Consider the following 8,244-nt stretch of genomic DNA (forward strand, 5'->3'; position numbering starts at 1 on the left):
ATTTTTTTCTTTTAATTTTAGTTTGTACGTTGTGTCAATTTCCAAAAAATTCAATATTTTTATTTTGAATGTTAATTTTTATGTCTAAAGCAAAAACTACGTGTCCTATCAAAAATTATAGCTCTTTTTTGGATGAATAAGTTTTGTCTCATTTTTCCGTAGCTTTTGTCGCTAGTCCAAAAACCTTTTATTTTTTTATTTTTAATGTTCTTTTTACGACTAAAAACAAAATCTACGCATCCTATCGAAAAATCATTTGTTATAAATTTGTAGGCCTTTCCAGGGCGCGCAATTTTAGCTTATTCATTTTTTTCGTATTTTGCATAGTTTGACCAAAAAATGGAATTTGTGGATTTTTCATTATTTTTGGTACAATCAAATTTGGAATTTTTAACTATTCGACCAAATTAAAAAAGTTGTTATCATAAGCTTGTAGGGCTTTTAAAAAGCAACGTTTGTATTTTCGTAGCCTTTTTTCATATCGTGCGTTGTTTGGCTTAAAATGTTCATTTTCGTTTTTTTTTTTTATTTTTAAAATGCTCTAACTCTGATAATTTTGTTTTTACAGAAAAAAGTCATAGGGATAAATTGTTTGAGTTTCTGAGTACTATAAATAATTGTATTTAGAATTTTGAAATATTGAAAAAATGTGGTTTCAAAAATTTTTGGTACGATCAAATTTTGAATTTTCAACTTTTTAAGAAAAATCAAAAAGGGTTGTTCAAATAATCTTGTGGGGCATTGGAAAAGAAACATTTTTCTATTTTTGACTTCTTTTCATATCATGCGTTATTTGGCTTAAAATGTTGATTTTCGTGTTTTTTTAAATTTTGTAAATGCTATAACTGTGGTAAATTTTGGTTTTATAAAAAAAAGTCATCAGGATAAATTGTTCGTCTGATTGGATACTATGTATATTCGTACAGATAATTTTGAATTTAAAAAAAGTGTTCTCAAAAATTTTCAAAATACGCTCACTTTTTGAATTTTCACCCAAAATGGTTGGCTAACGAACTTGACCTTTATTTTAGGACATTAAAAGAATATACCAAAAGCTAATCCAATCTGTCAATTCTTTCGGAAGTTATCGTGCTAACAAACTAAAAATCTACAGGCACACACACACACATAGAGGTGGGGGGGGGGGGGCAGGCAGACACATTCGCAAAAACCTGTTTTTCGGATTCAGGGGGCCTCAAAACGTAAACATTTGAGAAAAACGAGGGGGGTTAAATTTTACACAAATCTAATACCTTCTCTTGATGAGAATGTAAAAATAATTTTTTATTTAAATTTTCTGTTCTATCAATAAAAGTGAGGAGGGGATTCTTCACTCATGCACGTTATTTCTGCAAATTCGCAAAACCTTCATCCTGAAGATTATCTTTTTAGTTATAAATTTTATTATTTGGACGAAAACTTAACAATTCTTAAAAAATACATCCTTTTTGGTTGCAAATTAAACTGTTTTGTTATATTTATTTCGGTAAAAAATTCTACTCTTTTTGTAGAACATGAACCTTTTGTTTAAAATTCATATTTTTTACTGATAAGTAAACAGAAATTTTTTTTAAATAAAACTATTTTTTTCTGAAAATTTGTCTTTTTGATTTAAAAATGCACCTTTTTTATTAGAAATATTGCATATTTCTTGGATAAAGATGCAATTTTTTTCTTGAAATTTCAACTATTTCCAAAAAAATGAATATTTGTTTAAAATTTGTATTTGTAGTGAATTGAAATCTTTTTGGATAAAAATTCAACCCTTTTTCGAAAACTTGTCCTTTTAAATTAAAAAGCCACCTGTTTCAGTATAGAATTTTCATTTTTCTTGGACAATAATGCCACTTCTAAGAATCTTGTTAAAAAGTAATGCTTTTTGCTTAAAAATTCAACTATTTATCGGAAAATTAACTTATTGATTACAATTATTATATTGGTGGTGAAAAGTGAACTGGAATCTTCTTTTGATGGAAATTTAACTATTTTTTATAGTTTTTTTTTGACTCACCTGTTTTTAGACGAAATTTCATCTACTATCGGCGAGAAAACTATAAGCATCTGCCTTTGAAGCTTAACAACTCAGTCAAAAAAAATGCTAACGCAACAAAAAAACAGTCATATAAAAGCTGAAAATGTTCTACGTAAATGAGCTTGAAGATGCTTATGTAAAAAAAATTTTTCACTTAGCAGGCTGAAAAATGTAAAAAAAAGTAAGGATTTTCGGGTACATTTAAGAACAGTCAAGTTTAGAGCATTATTTCTTATACAAGGAGCGATGGGCAAAATTTGAAAAAATTCATGAGTATGAGGAAAACTGTTGTGAACCAGTTGTAGTTGAGAAATTGAAAAAAAAATAAAAATTGTTACTTAAAAGTACAAAAATGTGCAACTATATCATCTTCAGTTCTAATACAGATATTCAAGCGATTCAAACTGCAAACTGTAATGGATAGGCTCTGTATTTACTTTCAATCACCCGTAAGGATGTGTTAGTCTTATTTTTTGTGAAAATTGTCATATTTTTAAACAATTTTTGTTGTTTTAAAACAAGTGACAGAAAGCAGGGGGGAGGGGCCGTTCTTTTTACTGCCGACCGCTGGTCCCTTTCTTCGACCCGTGGCCAGGTGCCATCCAAACATTCAGAACCAGGGGTCGAAGAATGGCACCGGCGGTCGGCAGTAAAACAAAAAAGGGCCCCCCTGCTTTCTGTCACTTCTTTTCCAATAAAAAAAATGTATAAAAATATCGCGATTTTCACAAAAAATAAGACTAACACGTCCTTCCGGGTAATTGAAAATAAATACAGAGCCTATCCATTACAGTTTGCAGCTTGAATCGCTTTAATATCTGTATTAGAACTGAAGTTAATATAGTTGCACATTTTTGTACTTTTAAGCAACAATTTTCATTATTTTTAAAATTTCTCAATTGCAACTGGTGTACAATAGTTTTCCTCACACTCATGAATTTTTTCACATTTTTCCAATTGCCCCTTGTATAAGAAATAATGCTCTAAACTTGACTGTTCTTAAATGTGCCCAAAAATCCTTACTTTATTTTACATTTTTCAGTCTGCTAAGCACAAAATTTTTTTTACATAAACGTCTTCAAGCTCATTAACGTGGAACACTTTCAGCTTTTAAATGACTATTTTTGTTTGTTGCGCTGGCATTTTTTTTGACTGAGTTGTTAAGCTTCAAAGACAGATGCCTATAGTTTTCTCGCCGATAGTAGTTTAGGAATCATCATTTTAGTTGAAATTTTTTTTACGAATTCAACTATTTCAGTTGAAGATTCATATTTTTAGCGTGAAACTCATCACATTGTTGGAAAATGAAAGTATTTAAACACAATTAGTTTTGTTTTTGTTGATCTAAAAGTTCATTTTTTTAGTAGAAATATTGCATCTTTCTTGGATAAAGATGCAATTGTTTTCTTGAAAATTCAACTATTTCCGAAAAAATTAATATTTGTTTAAAATTCGTATCTTTGATATAAAAAGTCAATTGAAATCATTTTGGAAAAAATGCAACCCTTTTTTGAAAATTGGTCTTTTTGATTTTAAAATCCACCTGTTTTAGTAGAATTTTCATTTTTCTTGGACAAAAATGCAACTACTAAAAATTTTACTAAAAAGTCATGCTTTTTGGCTCAAAATTTAACTGTTTAGCAGAAAATTAACTTATTGCTTACAATTATTAATTTGATGTTAAAAAGTGAACTGTGATTTTCTGTATAAGGAAATGTAACTATTTTTTCAGGTTTTTTAAAATTAATTCATCCGTTTTAGAAGAAATTTCATGTTTCCTGCATGAAAATGCAATTGTTCGGTTGAAAACTCAACATTTTTTTGAAATTTTGTCTTATTGATTTTAAAATTGAGCTGCCATAGCAGAAATTAGACCTTTTTTGGATAGAAATGCAATTGTTTGGTTGAAAATTCAATAATTTTGTTGAATAATCATGTTTTTTGATAGAAAATTCTACAGTTTTGTTGAAAATTTAACTTTTTTGTAGAAAATTTCCCTTTTGTTTAAATTTAATATTTTGATGTTGAAAAGTGATTTAGAATCTTTTCTGAATGAAAATTTAACTCTTTATTTATTTATTTATGTTAATAAAATAGTTCATCTGTTTTAAAAGAACTTTCCTCTTTCATAGATGAAAGAAAAAAGAATTTTAAAAACAAAATGACGAATCTTATAATTACTGGTACTTATTGTTTAATTTAATTTAAATTTAATTTATGTAACTTCTTCTGTTTGGTTCCAAATTAAACTATTTTTTCATTAAAAAGTCATACTTTTGGTTGAAAATTATACTGTTTTGTTGAAAATTGAACTATTTCTTAAAACATGTAGTTCTTGCTTAAAATTTATATTTTGACTTTGAAAAATGAACTGAAATCTTTTCTGGATAAAAGTTCTACTTAAAACAAAACGTTGTCGTTTTTTATTAAAAATTCATCTGTTTTAGTAAAAATGTCATCCTTCTTATGTAAAAATGTAACTATTTGGTAGAGAATTAAACTGTTTTTTTTAATTCGTCTTTTTTTGTTTAAAAATTCGTCTTTTTGGATCAAAAAATTAGTTTTTGTTTAGAAACTAATTTCTGGTTTAAAAATGCATATTTTGATCGTGAAAATTTATAAGTGAAATTTTTAAACAAAAAATTCAACTATTTTTTTGAAAATTTATCTTTTTTAATAATTCTTCTTCTTTGCTTGAGCATTTAACTTTTTTTAAAGACTATGTTGAATTACTTTGTTAAGAAATCATTTTTTTTTGTCGAAGATTTATATTATTAGTTGTAAATTCATCTCTTTGGTTGAAAGTTAAACTACTATTTTGTATTGATTAAAGGCTTTTGTTTGGTTGAAAATTGAACTGTCTAGTCAAAAAGTTTGAAATTTCAGTTTTGTTAGGTATAAGCGCATCACTTTCAGGGAAAATTGACTTTCTGCTGAAAAGTCATATTTTTTGTTTGAAAATTCAATTCTTATAGAGAAAAATTTCGTCTTTTTGGCTTGATGGTGCAACAATTTAAATAAACTTTTATTTCTTTCTTGAGTGAAAAATCTTTATTTGTTAAAAATTCGTATTTTTTATTTTAAAATTCTTTTTTTATATATTTCATTTTTTTATTGAAATAGAAACCATGACACTGTTTGGCTGGGAATTTATCTTTTTCATGATGAAAATTTAGCTAAGTCAAAAATTAAATTATTTTGTTGAAAATTCAAGTATTCTGTTAAACGCCCATCTATCCTGGTAGAAAAATTTTTTTTTTCGTTTAAAATAAATTGATAAATTTGAAAATTTTCTATTTGAAATACTGTTTTACTCTTGGAACATAATAAAGTTTAACTTTATTTTTAATTTAACCAAAATTAATGTTATATAATTACAAAAAATGTGGAACAAATTGAGTGTTCAGGCCACGAATAGGGGCCAAAATTTAAATTCAAAGATCAAACATTATTAAATAGATAAATATTTTTTTTCTCAAACGATCAGTGGACCGAAAAGGAACTTACGGACGTTATGGACCAAATTGTGTGTGAAATCACAATGGTGGGGATTGTGAGGTTAGGCAGGTTAGGTACGTTTGCAAACGATGGGTGGGGAAGCCCCTTTGACTCCCTCAGCTCACTCCGCTCAGTGCTCACTGAGTTTGAGAGCGGGTTTGTTAGTATTTGTTAGTATTCCGGTTGCACCGGTTGTGTGGATTTATTTTTTCCAGATAATTCGCACGTTCTCTTTGTCGGTCGCCAGGTGTTTGACAGTGTCCTCATGTGATTAAAAGTGGTACGTGAAAGTACATGCGAATTGCCATTCGCAATTCACATTTAATTGTCTTTTGACCTTTAAAAAAAATCGCGTGTTCACCCTAGACGCCTGGATGCACATAAACAAGCATCGGGATGGATCAGCATCATCTGCAGTTCCTGCCTTTTCTCCATGGACGAATCTGGGTTTCAAAAATGGTAACAAAATGTTAAACCCCCAAATATTTGATCAATTTCTGAGTAAAATTACGTTTTTATGATATGTTTACTTCAAAATAATCGTGACCTCTCTTTTGTTTTTCATTTATTTTTAATGGCTTGATTTTTTTAAACGATTATCTTTGAATTTATAGGTTATCTCTTCGATCTTTGTTTGGATATGTATTTAAAAATTCAAGTGACAGCTGTCAAGGATAAAATAGTATCTTTTCATATAATTTGGAGTAATTCAGTACAGAATTGGTGAAAATGATTCTAAACACGATAAAAGTTTTTTTTTTCAATAATTAAAAAAAGGGGGGTTTTGTATTGTTTTACGAAAATTCCATAAAAACAGAGAAGAGGATTATTTTTCATAAAAAAGGGTAATAATGGAAGAATAAATTCTTTCAAATAAAATGAATGTAAATACCATTTTGATTATAATATACATCGAATTTTGAACAAAACAGATTAAATTTCTAACCAAAACTTGGATTAATTTTCTACCAATAAATGAGAACTTTCAATTAATGACATACATTTTTAACCAAAAATGGAATAGTTACATTGTTAGTTAAAAAATTAGCTATTAATAAAAAAGAAGAGAATTTTCAATAAATCCAATTTGAACCAGATTTTCTACGACAAAAAAGAATTTTTAAAACATTACATAAATTTTTAATAAAATAGTTGAATTTTTAAACGAAAGAAGTTCGGTTTTTAACAAAAATTCAATAATTAAATTTTTATTGCAAAAAATTAATGAAGAAAAGACGAATATTTTACAAAACAATTCAATTTTTTACAAAATATATCTATTTTCCAATTATAAAGGATACATTTTTAATCAAAAATATAATAGTGCAATTTTCAGATTAAAAAATGAATTTTTAACAGAAATAAACTGAATTTCCAAAAAAAAAGTTATATTTGAAACTAAACTGGTAAATCTGAAAAAATATGAATTTTTAGCACACTGCTACAACTTTCAACCATGTGGTTGAATTTTTAAATAAAAAAGGTTAATTTTTAAACAAATATTTAAATTTTCAAAAAAAGAGATAAATTTCCTAGGAAAAAGATCAATATTATACCAAAAAAATTCCAACACACTTTAAACCAAATAGTTGCATTTTTGAACTAAAGAAGTTCAATTTAAAAAAAAATGCAATAGTTAAATTTTATAATAAAAATTAACTTTTTATTTTAAAAAACCGATTTTCTACAAAACAATTTAATTTTCTACTAAATTCTTGGAGTTTCTAACCAACAGGAGGAGTTTTTTATAAAGAAATTAATTTTTATCCAGAAAATAGGAATTTTCTACTATAAAGATCAATTTTTTTACGAAAAACAGGAATTTTTAATCAAATAAATTAATTTTTAACAAAATGGCTGAGTTTTCAACCAGAAGATATGATTTGTTAATAAAAAAAGCTACTTTTCCAAAATAAAGTTAAATTTAAACCAAATATATCGGAAATTTTAACAAAAAAGTTAATTTTTAACGAAACAATATAATTTTTTACTAAATTCTTGAAGTTTCTAACCAACAGGAGGAGTTTATTTTGAACATAAAAGATAAGTTTTCAACTAAGCTTATGAATGTTTAAAAAAAAATGTTGAATTTGAGTCAAAAAGGATGCCTTTCCAACCAAGAAAATTAATTTTCGACTAAAAAAGCCGACTTTTTAACAAAATACATAATTTTTCGACTAGGAAAGACCAGTTCTTAATTACGAAGTATCAATTTTCACACAAAAATGGAATAGTTACATTGTTAGTTTGAAAAATGACTTTCTACTAGAACAAAGAACGAATTTTTAACAAAATAGTTACATTTTCAATAAAGGGGAACCTAGTGTAACTCTTAACCATGTACCCGAATTTTTGATACAAAATATGACTTTTTAACAAAATAGTTTCATTTTCAACAAAATAATCAAATTTTCTACTGAATAGTAGAATTTTTAACCAAACTTTTGAACCAAAGTACAGTGAGACCCTTCAATAGCCCTCCCTTCTATATCCCTTCCGAGAATTGACGCCGCGCCGCAAGTGTGTGTGAACGAACAAAAGCGGAGCGGACTATAATGAGTTAGTTTCCACCCACTGTCAGCCCCAAAATCGGCGCTATAGAAGAGTTTCAATGTAGATGATTTTTCTTTGTGGATTTTATAAATGTAGTTTCTTTCTTTAAAATGATTTATTCTTTAAAATGTATCATCAGTAACGGTACTTCCACTGGACCC

The 8,244-nt window shown here is 27.2% G+C and overlaps 1 protein-coding gene across 1 annotated transcript in view; it reads left to right on the top strand.

Annotated features, from left to right (window-relative positions):
- The first annotated feature begins 5,693 nt into the window (after positions 1 to 5,693).
- LOC117170010 (bestrophin-4-like) overlaps positions 5,694 to 8,244 on the top strand; it is a 66,977-nt gene continuing 64,426 nt past the window's right edge. The window contains exon 1 of the mRNA XM_033356524.1: positions 5,694 to 5,989. The gene's annotated coding sequence lies outside the window, so the exon portion shown is untranslated. The remainder of the gene's footprint in view (positions 5,990 to 8,244) is intronic.

Source organism: Belonocnema kinseyi, chromosome 3 (genome assembly GCF_010883055.1).
Source record: "Belonocnema kinseyi isolate 2016_QV_RU_SX_M_011 chromosome 3, B_treatae_v1, whole genome shotgun sequence".
Lineage (NCBI taxonomy): Eukaryota > Metazoa > Arthropoda > Insecta > Hymenoptera > Cynipidae > Belonocnema > Belonocnema kinseyi.